Genomic DNA, 18,466 nt, shown 5'->3' on the forward strand with positions numbered 1-18,466 from the left:
AAATAAACAATATATAAGAAATATGGCTGGGTTTACCTTGCTAGACCTATCCCACAATTTACAGCAAACTACACACCTATGCCTAGTGCCCCAATTTAATGTCTACATTCAAGCACTAATGCTTGAAAAGTCTAATTTGCTTACATATTAAAATATCTAATATTCCATTGATAATGTGAAGATTATTTCAGCCATCTGTGCCTAGAAATTAAGCCCAGTCTATCCATTGCAAAGCCCAGAAGTGTTATGGCAAAAAGTATATTTTACACACACACACACACACACACACACACACCCTTCAGCTATTCCAGAATACATTCTTATGTATGCACAACCACCAAAAATAATGGGCAATTATTTATAGTAGTGTCTGCATTAGTGAAACTTGACAAAAAAAAAATGGAGAAAAAAACAATTTCATATTACTTACTTCTTATTGCTCTTATCTCTGATATAGATAGAAAAAGAGAGAGAGAGAGAGATCACCCGCGCATCCTGGTATTCTTGCAATTTTATCTTTTTTCACTGTTGCTGCACAATAAATAGACATCCCACATACCACATTTTAGTATAAGTGAAAATCTAAACCAGCATGACAAATTGATATTTCTCTTAAAAAGTCTTCTCAAGAAGCTAGACAGCAAAAGTGACTGGAAAGGGTTGCTGGGCTTGTTGTTTACGCGTAAGTCATAGTCAGCAGTTATGCCACAAACTGCACCTTTCCATCCAAGTTACAAAGCAATTTACTTAGTACCATCCTGACCCACTTGAGTGAAAATCCCCACAGCTCTTATTTCCAGCAGAAGTTTAAACTTCATTTACCAGGTTTTCCAGTGAGATTGCCTCTCCCACGGATGCAAATCAGAACACAACTAGCTGTTAGTCTAATAAAACATTAGAAGCAGCGCAAAGAATATTAACTTCATAGATTAAAAAATGTTAACTTGTAGAATGTTTTGTACTTTCATATTGGTTCATACTGGGAAAAATTCACCCTGTTCAGAGGGACAACCAAAGGCCAATACCCCCTTAGGACTTCAGCAGGACTTTAATGGTGGCCGGCTGATCCTCTGCACAGGGGTGAATTTAATCTCATGGAGAGCTGTTATGACAATATTCAGGACTAACCTAACAACTCCAACTGTCAGGATGATAAGTAGTGACTTTATGATCCAAAACTCTCATAGGGCTTTGTAACTGGGCATAAATGATTTTAGGATGGGATTGTCCAAAGTGTTTTCATTTGGCCTCACGTGAAGTCAATGATCAAACTCTCATTAAATTAAATGTTAATGCGATGAGCTTCTGAAAATTCCACCCATGATGTTTTAGGAGCAGTGAAGAGACTATTACGGTGCTGTTCTAGCTGATACTTATACTTGGTGTTTTCAGCTATAGTAGGACCGATTCTGACACACGTATCCTATGTAAACCAGGAGTTGAAAGGTATTTAAATTATTGTACATGGCATAGTTTTATTTTTACCTTGCCAGTCCCATCTATAGGTGTGCTAATGCTAGTTCAAACTATCCCTTTATTATGGCTGTTGATACTTGAAGTAGCAGCTTCACATTTTCCTAAGGGATTATGAAAAAAATTATAATTAGATGCTGTGACTGAATAACAATGCCAGAAATATGTGACCTATCATCTCTGGCATGTGGTATAGCATGCAGTTATGATTGAAGAACAATTGTAATCCACACGGGGCCTTTCAGAGGCTAACAGTTGTAAGAAACTAGATGGGATTTTTCATGGTAGTAGTCATATCTTATCCTGATTTTGGGAACACTCAGCATTACCGGGAATCAAAAGAAATAAAATAGCCCTTTTGCCAGCAATTTTGTCATTCATGGGGATGAGCCTGTTTTTAAAAGTTATTTTAAATATCAGCTTCAATTTGAAACAAGGCATCTCAGATCCATCAAGGTCTTTTGCAATCTATCATAGCTGGGATATTATCAGCAGGTTACAATTTCTGCAGTCAGAACAGTTCACCCCTTTTTCCTCTGCAGTGTCAAAATTATAGTACAGCTTGTTACTTAAAGCAAGCACATCTGCATTTCTAAAACGTAAATGAGCATGACTAAATTAGGAGTCCAATTATGCAATTTCCAATTAAATATAATGTAAGTGCTCTGGACTCCTTAGCTTCTAAATCGGCTGCCTTCTCTAGTAGTGCTGAGTTTCTGTAGTTTCTCTAATCAGCTGACTCGTGTACAATAGTTTCTCTGATGTAGCGGATTTATACACACTATAAAGAGCTACAGCCTAAAATCATTAGTTTTCATTTTGTAGCACAGTTGACAATTGGTTGTTTAGACTAATGTGCACGCAGTATTTAAAGTGCAGTTTTTATAAAAATGATTAATGGCTGGATTTTCTTTCTGAAACAGAGCAGCTGGGCAGGCATTTTGACTCTTCTTTTTATAATGCTAAAAGGATTGCAGTTCTATTCTTTCTGTTGGCAGATCTCAGAATATGCAGACATGAAGTGAGACTGATGTCTGGTTAATCAGAATCATTACAAGTACCATGTGTTTCTCCACAAACAATCAGCGTCACCTAAGCCTTGATAGTACTGTTTGCTTTCAATGAATGAATGTTATGATGATCAACCATGAGTCTCTTCTCACTCCTGGAGAAGTTACACCAGGATAAAATGGGTGTGAGATCAGAAGTAATAGGCAGGAGTTGCAATTCACTTCTTTTGAGGCAAGAAAATCATTTGGCTCAGACGTCTCTGTGACGGTACCTCGCATAAGGCTTTATGGAAACATGCTTATGAATGTATATATATATATATATATAACATAACTAGAATGTTTTATGCTACATATGCCATGTAACATATTTCCATAAAGGTTATGATCTACTGAATGTATTAATCCCATTTGTATGCATGTATCATTTTTGTATTCAAAGTTATGAATGTTGGCTGTGTACTGGCTTGATTTCTAAATAACCTTAGTAGGGCATTTGGTCAGTTCCTGGAGAAAGGAATGCTGAAATTAAGCACCTAATCAAGAAACATTGAAATGACAATGGATCTTGGAATGCTCCAATCCACATAAGAAGTCTACTTGAGGACGTTCAAGATAGCATGTAAACAATGGATGCTACCTATAAAAACTGTGAATCATGCATGGACGTGTGACTTGCCCAGGTGACTCCAAAAATCCATCTTGGAGCTGGACTTTGGATAGGAAAGAGGAGAGGGTCTCCACCCACAAGAGAGAGTCTATTTAAGCCCGAGGGAAACCCCTCCATTTTGGTCCACCCTCCACGATACCTGAAAGAAACTGGAACGGAGGACAGTGACTGCAGGGGGTGTGGGTGATTGCTGGACCCAGGTTAAGAGGAAGTTGGTCTGTAAGAGGGAGCATTCTGGAACTGGTGAGGATCTTATCTGTATTCAGTTTGATTAGACATAGATTTGCGTGTTTTATTTTATTTTGCTTGGTGACTTACTTTGTTCTGTCTGTTACTACTTGGAACCCCTTAAATCCTACTTTCTGTATTTAATAAAATCACTTTTTACTTATTAATTAACTCAGAGTATGTGTTAATACCTGGGTGGGCAAACAACTATGCATATCTCTCTATCAGTGTTATACAAGGCAAATAATTTATGAATTTACCCTGTATAAGCTTTACACAGGGTAAACGGATTTATTTGGGTTTAGACTCCATTGGGAGTTGGCATCTGAGTGTCAAGGACAAGAACACCTCTGTTACCTGCTTTCAGTTAAGCTTACAGCTGTTAGGGGACGTGATTCAGACCTGGGTCTGGGTTTGCAGCAGGCTAGCAAGTCTGACTCAAACCAGGCAGGGCACTGAAGTCCTAAGCTGATGGGACTGGAAAGCAGGAGCAGTAGCAGTCTTGGCACATCAGGTGGCAGCTCCCAAGAGGGTTTCTGTGATCCAGCCCGTCACAGTCTCATCACTGTCTTTAGTTCTGTATTTCTGTTTTGTAAAGAAACAGTTTTTCATTTTTCTGAGAACTGCCCTAGTCCCTGAGAAATTTCCTATGTACCTTGCAGCAAATGAAAGGAGATTTGCATTTGAATGTTCTGGTTAGAACTGAATATTAACACAAATAAAGGAAACCAGATAGATTTACTTGAGAAAGAAAAAAAATATTTTCTGGGAGATACTATTGTCCAGTGCATAGGGCACTGTACTGGTGGGGTGGGGTCAGGAAACCAAGGGAAATCTACAATTACATGAAATACATGCTGTTACGCTGCACCCTATAACACGTTATGGAAATATGCTTATGAATGTAAATATGACATAACTGGAATATGTTTTATGCTACATATGCCATGTAACATATCTCTGCAAAGGTTATGATCTACTGAATATATTCATCCTATTTGTATGCATGTATCATTTTTGTATTCGAAGTTATGAATATTAGCTGTGTACTTGTTTGATTTTAAGTAACTTTAGAAAGGCATTTGGTCAGCTTCTTTAGAAAGGAATGTGCAAGTTAAGTGCCCAATCAAGAAACACTTAATGAACAACGGACCTTGGAAAATTCCAATCCACATAAGAAGTCTACCAGAGGATGTTCAAGGTAGCATGTGAACAATGGCTGCTGCCTGTAAAGTTCTGAGTCATCCATGGATATATGACTTGCCCATGTGACTCCAAAAAGCCTTCTTGTAGCTGGGATTCTACATAGGGGGAAGGAGGGGTGACCACCTGTCATAAATGGATAGGTAAAGTAAGGGTTAAGTTTCTTTTACCTGAAAAGGGTAACCGAACACCTGACCAGAGGACCAATCAGAGAACTGGATTGTTTAAAGTCAGGGGCGGGAATTTGTATACCAGGGGTCGTTTTGTTTTCTCGGCTGTGAGCAAACAAGGTTTCTCCTAACCCTTCTTATTTCATAATATACCAAAGTCTGTGAGTACAAGGAACCCCAAAGCAATTCGGCTATGAGAACTTTGGGTTGTACAAATAGATGTGGATGCTGTGTCTTGTGTTGTTTTCTCGCTGGAGGTTAACAAGCTTCCTCCTAACTGCATCTTATCTCCAAGTGTCTCCTACACATCTGGTGAGTAAACAGAAACCTCCAGCAATTCGGCTATGAGGAGCTGGGTTGGTATTTACATGTATGTGGATTGGTTGGACTGGTTTAATCGGGCTTCTTTTAATCAGACGTTTCTTCATATTTCTTATAAGCAAAGACTGTATTGAGTTTCTTAATGCAAAGATTATTGTTTGATTTTCTTTCTTTTTTTCTATAAAGTTTTCTTTTTTAAACCTGGTGAAAGTTTTCTTTTCTAGTGAGGCAGAGGGGGGAGGGAAACGCCCAAAACTCGTGCTCATCTCCTATGTGTCCAAGGGCGGGAAAGGCTATGGAAACAGGAGGGGGAATTCTTGTGTGAGCTGACTAGTCAATACCTAGCTCGGGGAAGCTAGATGCTTCTCCGGTTGATTTCAAGGAGCGAAGTGAAGCATTGCACGGCTAACCAGGAAAGGGGGGAGCTGGAGAAGAGAGACAGAGAACACAGGCTCTGGTCTTTTGGGGGTCCCCCAAAGGAAGAGTTGGGGACACCAGAGAGAGGAAAGGGGGAGGTCAGGCTCTCTCAATTAAATACCTGACCTGGTGGCAGCGAAAATACCCAAGCTGGTAGTGAGCTTGGGGGAGTTTCAGGTAAGCCCCCAGACTTTTGGACGCAAAAGTCCAGGTTTGGGACAGGACCAGGCTGTGGACGCTAAAGTTCAGGTCTGGGACTGGGAGGCTAGATTACCACACCACCCACAAAAGAAAATCTATTTAAACCCCTCCATTGTGGTCTTCAGCTGGCTCAAGAGATAGCCTCACCACTCCAAAAGATACCTGAAAGAAACTGGAACAAAGGACAATAACCACAGGGGTGTGAGTGATTGCTGGACCCAGACTAGAAGGAGGCTAGTCTATAAAAGAGGTTTATTGGAACATCTCTGAAGGCGAGATTTTATCTGTATTCAGCTTCTCACTGTATTGGGTGTAGACTTGCGCATTTTATTTTATTTTGCTGGGTAATTCACTTTGTTCTGTCTCTTATTACTTTGAACCACTTGAATCCTACTTTTTGTATTTAATAACATCACTTTTTACTTATTAATTAACCCACAGTACGTATTAATACCGGGAGTGGGGGGGAACAGCTGTACATATCTCTCTATCAGTAAAACGGATTTATTTGGGGTTTGGACTCCATGGGAATTGGGCATCTGAGCACTGAAGATAGGAACACTTCTTAAGCTGTTTTCAGTTAAGCCTGCAGCTTTTGGAGGACATAGTTCAAACCTGGGTCTGTGTTTGTAGCAGGCAAACATTTCTGGCTCAAACCAGGCAAGGCACCAAAGTCCCAAGCTGGCAGGGGAAACAGACTCAGAGGTAGCTTAAGCACAGCAGGTAGCAGTCCCAAAGGGATTTCTGTGATCCAACCTGCCACAGATGCATACATGAATCTTGTATTATAGGCTGGTAACATCAGCTATTATTAAGCTCACCTGATCTTATAAAACACCTGTGTTCAGATGCTTATAACTTTGCAAAACTTGAGCTGTTTGGAATGAAATTTTCTATGCCTCCAGGTGAATTGTTCTAAAAAATTTCAACCAAAATTACTCAGCCATTTCGGAAAACAAGGCTAGTGAAAAATATGTTTTGACCATGTTAAAAAACAAACACACACCACCTTTCTTTGTTCCTGTTAAAATATGCCAAAATTTGGTCAAGTTATAGGCAACAGAACAAAACTGAGACCTTTTGAAGTTTTTCATCGATATACCTAAGAGACAGAAAAAGATCCACCCAAAATTGTCAATAGCTCAGTGGTAAGTTGTCATAAACAGATAGCTAAGGGTTAATGTTTCTTCTACCTGTAAAGGGTTAACAAAGGGAACTAAACACCTAACCAGAGGACCAATCAGGAAACCAGATTTTTCAAAGCTCAGGGAGGGAATTTTTGGGTGTGTGTCTTTTGTCTGTGTTCTCTCGGCTATGAGAGTGATTTCTATCTCCAGGCTTTTCTAATCTTCTGTTTCCAAGTGTAAGCACAAAACGTAGAAGACAATAGGTTTTTATATTGTTTTTGTATTTACATGTGTGTAGTTTGCTGGAATGTTTTAAATTGTATATCTTTTTGAATAAGGCTGTTTATTCATTTTTCTTTTAAGCAATTGACCCTGTATATTGTCAACCTTGATACAGAGAACATTTTTATGTCTTTTTCTTTCTTTTTATATAAAGCTTTCTTTTCAAGACCTGTTGGATTTTTTTCCTAGTGGGGACTCAAGGGGATTGAGCCTGCAGCTCACCAGGGAATTTGTGGGAGGGAAAAGAAGGAGGGGGGAAGGTAAATTGTCCTCTCTGTTTTGTGTCTCAGGGAATCAAAGCAGGGAAATCTCCTAGTGTACACAGGGCGGGAAAATACGGGGGAGGTAAAGAGGGGGAAGTGAGTTATTTCCCTTTGTGGTGAGACTCAGGGCATCTGAGTCTTGGGGTCCCCCAGGGAAGGTTTGGGGAGACCAGAGGGCGCCAGAGACTGGAAATCTGGCTGGTGGCAGTGCTATCAGATCTAAGCTGGTCATTAAGCTTAGAGGATTTATGCTAGGCACCCACATTTTGGACGCTAAGGTTCAGAATTGGGATTTATGCTTATGACATAAGTGCCTAACCACCAGTTTATAGAGTCAGTCTCTCTCCCCCTTTGGTCCAATTGATGTTTAATGATTTATACAGAGTTGAGAAGGGAGAGAAAGACACTGACCCTACAGTTAGGTGGTTAAGGCTCACCTGCAATGCACAACTCAGAATCAGAGCAGATTCTTTAACCTCTGTCTCCCACAGTCCGCGTGAATACCCTAAACACCAGGCCATTCCAGAGTGGCTCTCTCTGTCTCTTCCCACCCTAAGAAATTCCATCCTGGACCTCCTGTTTTTATGAAGCAGCACACACAAGTGACCTAATGCTCTGGCTTTTCCCTCTGAATTTTATTAGAATCTGAATACACTGCTCAACAGATGTCATCCATCCTCAGCTTTTCATTGAGGCAACAGCTTCTCTTCAGCAAAAAGCTAACTGAATCTTATTGATGTGCAATAATTAGCTGGGAGATTAACTTGAAGTGGGTTTGTGTCAATGTGGGAGAATATTTTGTATAATGGAGAAAAACATGCAGCAGAGCACTGTTCTTATTAGAGTGAATAATCCTTTGTATTCACACAGGCGCAGATGGAACATTGGTCACAACTGCCCCTAAGTATTTTCAAAATTACTCAGAGCAAGTGCAAATTCCTTTTTATTACAATTGTGTTTTTTGCAATGTAGCAATGACATCTTGTGTAATTTCAAAAGTGTCTTGTCTACCTTACAGCGTTCTCTCCCTCATTAACAAGTAATTAGGATAAACTGTAGGAAGCAACTGTCGCTGTCCTTAGATGTTTAACTTTGGGAAAAATTGTGATTTGCTGGGTACAGTTAAGATTGCTATCTAATGCCTCAGATCTTTACCTTATTAACACAAACAGATCAAAAAGTAACACAGAGTTAAACAATTCTTTTTTTGAAAATTCAGGAACTCAGCAGGGATAAAATTATGTTTATTCCATACCATACTCATATTGCAAAGGGTTTTGTGGTCATTCTGACATAAAAAATAAAGTGGTTCAGAATTATGTGATCTTCTGCTCTGAAGGAAAGGTAATAAATTGGCCTCAACCATTAACAACATTAAAAAACATACTGTAATCATAGTGGTGTTTACTATGATTGCTTTATAAGCAGTCCTTCCGCTAGTTTGATTTTTTATCACCTCTGATTTGCACGGAGTGGGATCTTTCTCTAACATTGTATATCCAGCACATTTGTCTGACTTTGAGTCAGACTTAATGTTTCTTTATTTTAAATAATACCCCCCCTTCAGATTTTGTGACAGAAAGTGTGTGTGTTTTTAATTAAAAATGCTTTACTTGTATTTTAAAATAAAACAAATATTAGGCTTGTGTGTGAATCTTACATGCAGTGAAACTTCTCTTAAGCAATCACAGAAGAGACCAACAAAAATGGTTGCTTAATGGAGGTAGCCTTCAAACAAAGATGGAGCAGGACTGAACTCATTTGTCCAGGTCAGATTTATCAACTGGTGTAAACAGAACTATGCTGATTTATACCAGCCAAGGATTTGGCCTGATATTAGAGATTCTTTGTGGTAGTCTTAAGAAAGACTAAAATGAGTCATCTCTTGTATAGATTTAACTTTGTACTTATCTCATGTACAGTATTTCACGGTAAGAACATTATAGACATTGCAAAATGAAGTACTCAAAAGCAAGGAATTTCAAAATTAAGATTGCATGGGCAAGCTTAATTTTGTCCCATTATATAGATGTAGGGTTCCATGTCCATCACAGAGTCACAGAAATCACGGATTCTGTGACTTTTTGCAACCTCTTTGATTTCTGCAGGGGCCAGTGTGACTGACCCTAGGGCCACCCAAGCAGCTGGCTCTGGGGCCAGATGCTCAGGTGGCCCCTGAGAACAGTCACACCAGCCGCCGCTCTGATGGCCCTGGGCAGTGGTCCCCGGCCAGCCAGAACAGTCACGGTCCACAGCTCCAGGCAGTCGATACCAATGGTCCAGGCACCTCTCCTTCAGCATCACCACCCCAAGCCCCTTCAAGATTTAATCACAGGTATTTTTAGTGCAAGTCATGGACAGGTCACGGGCTCTGAATTTTTATTTATTGCCCGTGACCTGTCCATGACTTGTACTAAAAATACCTGTAACTAAATCGTAGCCTTATATATATGCATGTTGATGCAGTCTTTAATTACATGTTCACATGCTATTTCTTCTTCCATAGGACCTCTGCCTCATCCAGTGCACAGTGTATCCAGCCCTTGTCACCTCCCAGAAACAAAGCTTCCCTGTTCAGAAAGATGGTCAGGGTAACTATCTTATCTAACAGACTCACAGGTGAAATGAGTGGCATGGTGTGTACGGTAAGGAATTCACACATGAACAGGAGCAACCCAAAGTCCTTCATATTGTCACCCTTCTGCCCACTGGTAGCAGGCATTTGGGCTTAGAGTGTTGATATCTAGTTTGGAGGAGAAATCAAAGGGGCGGCTCTATGTATGTTGCCGCCCCAAGCACGGCAGGCAGCCAGCTTAGGTCCGCTGGTCCTGCACCTTCAGCATCCCCACCGCCGAATTACCGCCAAAGTCACGGGACTGGCGGACCTCCCACAGGCAAGCTGCCGAAGGCTGCCTGACTGCTGCCCTCACAGCGACCCTCAGGCCTCCCTCCACGGCTTGCTGCCCCAGGCACACACTTGGCACACTGGTGCCTGGAGCTGCCCCTGGTAATCAGTGATGTGGAATCTGAGTATATTCTTTGTGTAACTTGTTTATTTTACTCATGTACACCAATCCTTAAACAGAAGTGCTCACAAATAGCATGCAGCCAATCCCTTCTTTCTGGAATAGCACCTAAACACCAAAGCTTAGTTCCCAGTGAGCAATTCTGCCCCCCAAATTGACTCTAGTTAGAGAGATTAAGGCAAAGAGCAACTTCTCTTGTTGCTTGCCACTGCTGTCCCACAGAAACTACATCACCAAGCCAACAGGATCACAAGTTGTCTTCAAAAGATAGCACTCTGCCTGCCTGCTTAGAAAAAGAATTTATATGACTACCTATAACAGCATCATCTGGCTGCTCCTGACATAAATTATACAGTACCTTCTTAGTCTCACTCCACTTCTACTCAGGGGTAGCTCTATTTATTTTGCCGCCCTAAGAACGACAGTCAGGCGACTTTCGGCGGCGCGCCTGCAGGAGGTCCGCTGGTAACGTAGATTCTGTGGCGTTTCTGCGGGAGGTCCGTTGGTCCCACGCCTTCGGCATACCCGCCGCTGAATTGCTGCTGAAACCATGGGACCGGCGGACCTCCCGCAGAAACGCCACTGAAGGCTGCTTGACTGCCGCCCTCATGGTGATTGACAGGCCGCCCCCCACGGTTTGCCGCCTCAGGCACACGCTTGGTGCACTGGTGCCTGGAGACACCGCTGCTTCTACTTGCCTTTAACCTTCTCATTTCAACTTTTCCTTGCCTCAGCTATTTGCAGGCTGAGAAACACTGACATAATGAAAGAAAGCCCTTATTACTAGCTTTATGGGTCTAATGATTAGGTTCCTAATATGGAGATCCCACCTTTCACCCCACCTTACCTCATTGCTTAAATGTACATGCATCACTGCTGAATGCAAGAAGGTTAGACATGCAGAGCTACATCCTGCTCTCACTTCCCCAGAGTAATCCTAGAATGACTCCATTTTCTTCAATGGTGCTACTCCATATTTACACTGGTATCTGCTGGAACAGTCAAAATTTCATTTTTTCTATTCATTTAGGACATTATGCATTAGCAGTCCTATCATTTGTCAGTTGTGAAGGAGCATTAGGCTATATTAAGTCACTGTTCTTTATTCATTCCTATCTAGTCTCTAAGCAGACAATGCACACCCTGATTAGTAAATTCAGACCATTTCACCAGACAATACTCTCTCTATCCTGCCATCTAATGTTAAAAATGCTTATTTTTCCCCATCCATCCAGTGAAGCAATAACATTATAAATATACTTCAACAATTTGACTAAGACCTAATATTGATACAACTAATCAAATATCATCAATGAACAATGACAGATGTAGAATTTCATGGAGACTAGGGTTACAACCAACCCTGAGTGAAGTTAATAGAATGATCCCTCACTGGCTTCGATGGATTGTGCTCCATTTTCTTAACGTACCTAGAACCAGCTCTGAAAAATGGACACTGTACTAACAGAAAAACACAAGATGGAGAACATGCAGAGGGTGAGGTGGTAGCCAGCCAAAAAAACCATCTCAAATATTTATTAGGCTTGAGCTGTGCATTAATTGTTAGTCCAAGCTATATGCAGTCTGAGCCAAAAAAGTTTAAGCTAATTTTGGCAGGGCAGATATAATAGTCATATACTATGTTACGACAGTTTTTTGTTTGTTATGCACTAATATAGCTATAGCTGCAATTTTGTTTATCAGAAACTTTTTTTATATTCCTTTCTTACAATTAGTAAATTGATCTGCTCAAGTATTTGTGGTTTTTCTGGAAATGAACATTGCCATGATAATATTGAGCTAAACAATAGCGTCGACAAGAGGGCTCAATGTGATTCTCTGCTTACTGAAATTCAATAATAGAATTGGTGATTCTGCAATACACGCTCCCAATATTAAATTTTTATACAGGTGAACCTAGAGACCTCTTTCCAATGCATGGTAGTGCAAGGCACTTGTGTTCAACTGTGCAGCCAACTGTAAATTATAATCCTGCTTAGTTTAGTAGATATTTAATTGAATTGGAGTTGAAATTATCACTGTGATGAGTAAATGAACTACTTACTATAATGACTGGAAGTCACCCAGGATTTTGAGGAAGGGGTAAATAACATTTTTAAAAGTTGCATATTAAAATGGTTTGCTTTCATGGTTTATCATTATTCAACAGACTATTTCATGCTTGAAGAAAAACATTTTAATGATGTAAATTAAGAGTTTATAACTGACTGGAAGAGATGGTCTATTGCAAAAAAAAAAATGGGTTTGCTTTAAAACTTATCCAACTGGAAAGCAGCTGATTTGGTCCCAAATGGGAATCCACTCTCTTACACATGCACAATTACAACACAAGCTGTTATAGCAACTACTGTAGCCTACAGGGGGAATAGGGGATGTTTATTAGGAAGTCATGAGATTTCAAGTCCAATTTTGCAAACTCAGAAATTTAAGCTAATGCAGTTTAAGAAACCAGAAGGAAGAACTCTTGAGATTCACAATTCATTAGGTATTACATATATTGAAATCCCACTCCTTCTCCCTGTACAGGCAAGTTCTCAATGCCCAGCTTTCATCTTCTTTATCATATTAGATTTAAAGGATGGGAGACCCACATCTGGAACTTAGACTGGCTGGCAGCCTCAAATTCACATTGATCATGTCATGCAGAATTGTGACAAGCACGAAGTTCCTACTTGAATAGGGATTTGTTAAGTATCTAACCTTTATTTATGAACTTCAGGGGTGTTTGACTAGAGCTTTGCAGAGTTTGCCTAGGTTCACAAAGGTTTGTGCATACATATTCTTTGGTTTGAATCACATGGGGTCTCAAACCGAATTTCACTTTGAATTTTGCTTTCAAACAACCACAAAATTCCCCAAAGGAAACTGAGACAAAACTGCTGAATTCACCTAATTTTGATGTCATGCCATAAACTTAACAGGTTTGCAGATCTTAGCAAGCCATTCACCATACTTGGACTCATCACAGAGCTCCTGATGAAACCACAATCCAGACAAGTTTCATACAGGTTCAAGTTTTAGTAGAAATATTTTGCACAACTCTTATATTCATCATCACCCTGCTGTTATGGTCAAGGGATTCAGTTTCCTTTTGGGGATTTTGGGGTTGTTTGAAACTAAAATTCAAAGTGAAACTCAGTTCATGAGAGCTCATGTGGGTCAAACCAAAGAAATTGTAAGCACAAACCTTGCAAACTGAATGAGTTGGACTTGTACCAGTGACCACAGTGAAAGGTTCTATATGCCATTACTAATATATGAGCCATTCAGTCCCCGAAAGAACACTTCCATGTGGAAAATCTGCATGCTCAGTAACAAGAGGAATGCATAGGTTATGCATGCCCTGCAGTACAATGCTACAAGCGGATCAGCTACAGATTAGTTTATGTGAATAATACACAGAATCTCATCCATCAAAGAGCCATGTCTGGGAAAAGGTGTCACAGCAACAAAAATGCTAACCGGTTGGGGATAAAATTTAATCCTTTCAAGAACCAGGTTTTGGAAGCAAAAACATTCCAGCATAGCCATGCAAGGTCAGCTATTCTGATATTTACAGCACCTTAATCTGCCCCTTGCTAGCATTTCAGTTTCCATCCATCCATCTTCCAAACATAATAATATATTCCAGAATTAATTCTGAAGGTGCAGCAAACAGGAAAATAATACAAACTCTCATGCAGAGGTCTGTAAAGTGGTTTTTCACACTCTTTTTCTCGGTGTTTCTGACAATATATCACCAGCAAAAATATAAATTCACCTTCCCAATCCCAGTCAGTCTAGATTTCTGCCAATGCACATGGGGAAACCTAAAACTGTAAGCTCTTTGGGGCAGAGACTCTCGTTGTTACGTTTGTTAGTAGGGAATGGATGGGTGGTCCATGAACCATATTTTTCTCCCTATTGCAGCTAGCAAGTGAGGAGGCAGAGACAGAAGAATAGTGAAAACAACTATCTGCTATTGATAGTTTATTTTTAAAATAAACTAAGTTGAAAGTTACTTAAATGGTGGATGAAGTTTTGGAACCATCTTGAAGATGAAAAGCACTATATTGATTTTAAATATTATCACAAAACAAAAACCTTACTTCATGTTAATGACTAAAAATCTCTCACTAATGGCTCCATCATTCCTGCTATAACTTAGAAGAGATCCAGCACACTATATTTAAAAGTATTTATGGCTTATGAAGAATTTCAAGGTGGATGTTTTTGAAGAAATATTTTCCAATGAACATTGCATAGGACAGGGGTTGGCAACCTTTCAGAAGTGCTGTGCCGAGTCTTCATTTATTCACTCTGATTTAAGGGTTCGCGTGCCAGTAATATATTTTAACATTTTTAGAAGGTCTCTTTCTAAAGGTCTATTATATATAACTCAGCTATTGTTCTATGTAAAGTAAATAAGGTTTTAAAATGTTTAAGAAGCTTCATTTAAAATTAAATTAAAATGCAGAGCCCCCGGACCAGTGGCCAGGACCCGGGCAGTATGAGTGCCACTGAAAATCAGCTTGCGTGCCGCCTTCGACATGCGTGCCATAGGTTGCCTGCCCCTGGCATAGGACTTTGGACACAGTAAGTCTCAGATAACAGTGCATGTCATTCTAACATCTTTTGCTTCTCTTGAACTTGATTCTTATTTTGTGTAAGGTTCATGTGTGTTTTATATTATGTCCACGGAGAGACTGTGTGTGTAAAGTTATAAGAGCTTTAATGAACTGGAACGGTTGTGTATTGCAGGTGTCTCTAACCAGTGCACAGAAAACTTTTATATTTCATTATATTACTGTGTACTTTGTATATGCTACATATGGTACTGAAAAACTAACTGGAGGAATGTTTTGGAGAGAATTTTTTTTTAATGAGTTATTGGATTATTACTTGTATCCCACTGTGTGCAAAATCAGGCGCCTTAGTTACTACGAGTCCAACTATACTAGCTTTAGTTTTTCTCTCTGATCCCTGTAAACACCTTTGCAAGTGACCTAAAATAGCTTTACTCTATCTAAAAATGCAACGACTTCAAAGGCTGATACACTGGGGGCTTCCAGGGCTAGAAATATCTGCTCATTACTATGTGACTCATTAGAAAACTGTAATCTCTCCTTTACAAGAGTGAAATCTCCTGTTTCTAACCTTCAACAGATCTCAGACGTTTAAAAAATGATATTTTGTATTTTTAGAGAACTCTGACTCTGGCCTGAGACTGAAATTTCCCAGAGTTCCACCTAAGTGTAAGTTGTGGGGGGAGTGGAAGAAGGGGATTGTGAAATTCTACATTTTGTGGAAAAAGGCAAAAACATTCCCTAAGCAGTTAATTTTTGGTTTGTTTTTCAAAGAGCAACTGTGTGAAGATGCTCAGGGGTCTGGAGAGATGGAACAGATCCCCAGGAACTGGATTAGAGGAAAGCAATAGCCTGTGAAATTCACCACATGGCTATTGACTCTGCCTATAATAGATTAGATATGTATTTTCAGGAAGACTGAAGTGGAGATTAGTGATGGAATGCAGAAGAAAGGAGTGAGTTTTGAGATGTTCTGTAGTGGAAAATGAGACACTACTGCTCAAACCACAGGAAGCTGTGGTAGTTTTAATAATTGGGCCTGTATTTTCCAAGGGCAGCTGCCATTTTGGCTGCATTTCCTGTCAGTCTTGAGGGAGAATCCTTTTACACACACACACACACACACACACACACACACACACACACACACACACACACACACACACACACACACACACTCTCTCTCTCTCTCTCTCTCTCTCTCTCTCTCTCCCTCTCTCTCTCTCTCTCTCGAGCATGGGGAAATGAAATACACTGTTACTGCTAAGGCCTTGTGTACCTAGGGGATTTGCCCCAGTTCTAGCCATCCATACAGTTGCACCAGTGCTCACACTTTATACAGAAAGGAAAGGCAATTACTGGCACTTGGGAGCTTACTCCTGCTTGAAACCCAGAGCTCAGGACTAAGGTGCACAGGAATAAAGTGTCTACATTATCCTACTGTATCTATTGGGTTTTCCGGGAAGTGGGCGGGCAAAGCCCGCCCACTGCTAAAGGATCCCCCCCCAGCCTAAGGGGAGGACCCACAGGACCACAGAAGCCCACTGATTACGGGGGACAACTAATAAAAGAACAGGGATGGGAGTGTGGTCAGAGGGTCATAAGAAGGGAGCCTGATGGGGACACCGAGCAGAGAACCCCGGACAACGCCCACTGCTCCTCGAAGGCGTCAAAGGAGCCAGTGGATGCCGCCCAGAGGAACTCTGCCCGGGTACGTGAACGGACCAGGGACCGGAAACAAGCCCCACAGTCACCGAACAGCACTGTCAGCAGCAGGGCAGACTACCCAGATTGCCCTTTAGTCGTATTCTGGATGTACCATCTTGGTTGAGTCCCTGTACCCATTCAGGAGCCCTCAGTGTTTCCTGAAATATGCTCAACACCCTCCATGGTTTAAAATGAGTAGATGCCAGAGCCCAGCACTTTGCAGGTGGTACTCTGCTTTTGGCAGAATCACACCACGAATACCTGACCTACCTGTTGCTGAGACTGTAACATGGATGGCTGTAAGAAGTGGTCCCTCCAAGTCACTGCTAAGGTAGACTGTCTTCAGCCCAGAGGAGCTTACACTGTTGGTGCCCATGCTTTACTTGGTTTGTTAATGGCAGTGATCAAGCGGGCAGTCTCCCACTCTTTTTGTGGGAGTTTCAACAGCACTTTATGGCACTTCCAGCACTTTCTGAGCACAGCACTCACTCACTGGTTGATGGACAAGGGCCTCTCCCACTAGCACATGCTCAGAGGAAAACACCTCCCACATTAGATTACACAAAAAGGCATTTATGAAAGCCTAAGGCAGCTCTTTCCAGCCCCAGGCGAACAAACAGTTGTCATTTACATATTCTGAGTTCAGGTCACTGGTACAAGTTTGTCAGCATGATTATTTTTAGTATTAGGCAATGGAACCTTTTAATAAAAAGTAGGTATTTGTATGCAAACCAGTGAATCTTTTAATCTTGCTCTAAACGTGTCATCTCCAGATGAAAGCAGATTTACTTTTATTTTATATGCACAGCTGCCAATTTATAGAGCATTTCACCTTTCTGTCTCCCTCCCCACACCACCAACTCTTCTCCGCCACCTCCTTTCTTGATCATGGTGGACAACCCCACCATCCTGCCTAACACTCAGGCCCATACACTGGGTATCATCTTTGACTTGAATCTCTTTCCAGGACCTCACATCCAGACTCTCTCTAAATCTTGCAGATACTTTCTGCATGATGTTTCTAAGATACAGCCTTTCCTAACCATCCATGCAGGTGAACCACCCTTGTCTAGACGCTCATCATCTCATGTCTCAGTTACAGCAACATCTTTCTCTCTGGCACTGATGAATGAAATTGTGTCTCACACATGCAGCGGCATTCTGCGTGGATATGATCATTGTTAGATAGCTGGTCACTTTGATTGTGTCACACCTCTCTTTTCATCTCTCCCTGCCCTGCAATTGGCTCTGCCCTTTCTACTGCATCAAATAAGCTACTTGGTTTCACATTCAAGGCCCTTCATGACATTCCCCACTCTCCCTATCACGTCTCATTTACTACATGGCTTGTGTCCCCAGTTGAAAATATTTCATATTGGCAGCAAATGTTTCAGAAGCCCCCCCACTCTCCACCCCTCATGGTGCATAATCAACTGGAAATAGCCCCAGGGACAAGTCAAGACTCCTGACTATCACAGACTTCTTCCACCAGCCATTGGAGCAGCAGCACAAGGAAGCAGAGAGAGGAATTCTCCATAGTCTTATCCCCCAGATGTCCCAAAAGGCATTTGGTCACCATCATCTTCCTGTTACATAATAAAAGACCCCTCTGCTGTCCCACCTCAACTTTCTTAGCTCTCTGTCCATCTCACCTCTTTGCCCAATACCTCCGTCATTCACTTTCTCCACTCCCTCATTATCCTTTCTTTTGCTCCTTCTCCGCCCCACTTCCAGTGCTGTCCCTTTATCCTTTCTCCCCCACATGCCCACAGAGAAGATAAA

Source organism: Chelonoidis abingdonii, chromosome 22 (assembly GCF_003597395.2).
Source record: "Chelonoidis abingdonii isolate Lonesome George chromosome 22, CheloAbing_2.0, whole genome shotgun sequence".
In the NCBI taxonomy this organism is placed as follows: Eukaryota; Metazoa; Chordata; order Testudines; family Testudinidae; genus Chelonoidis; species Chelonoidis abingdonii.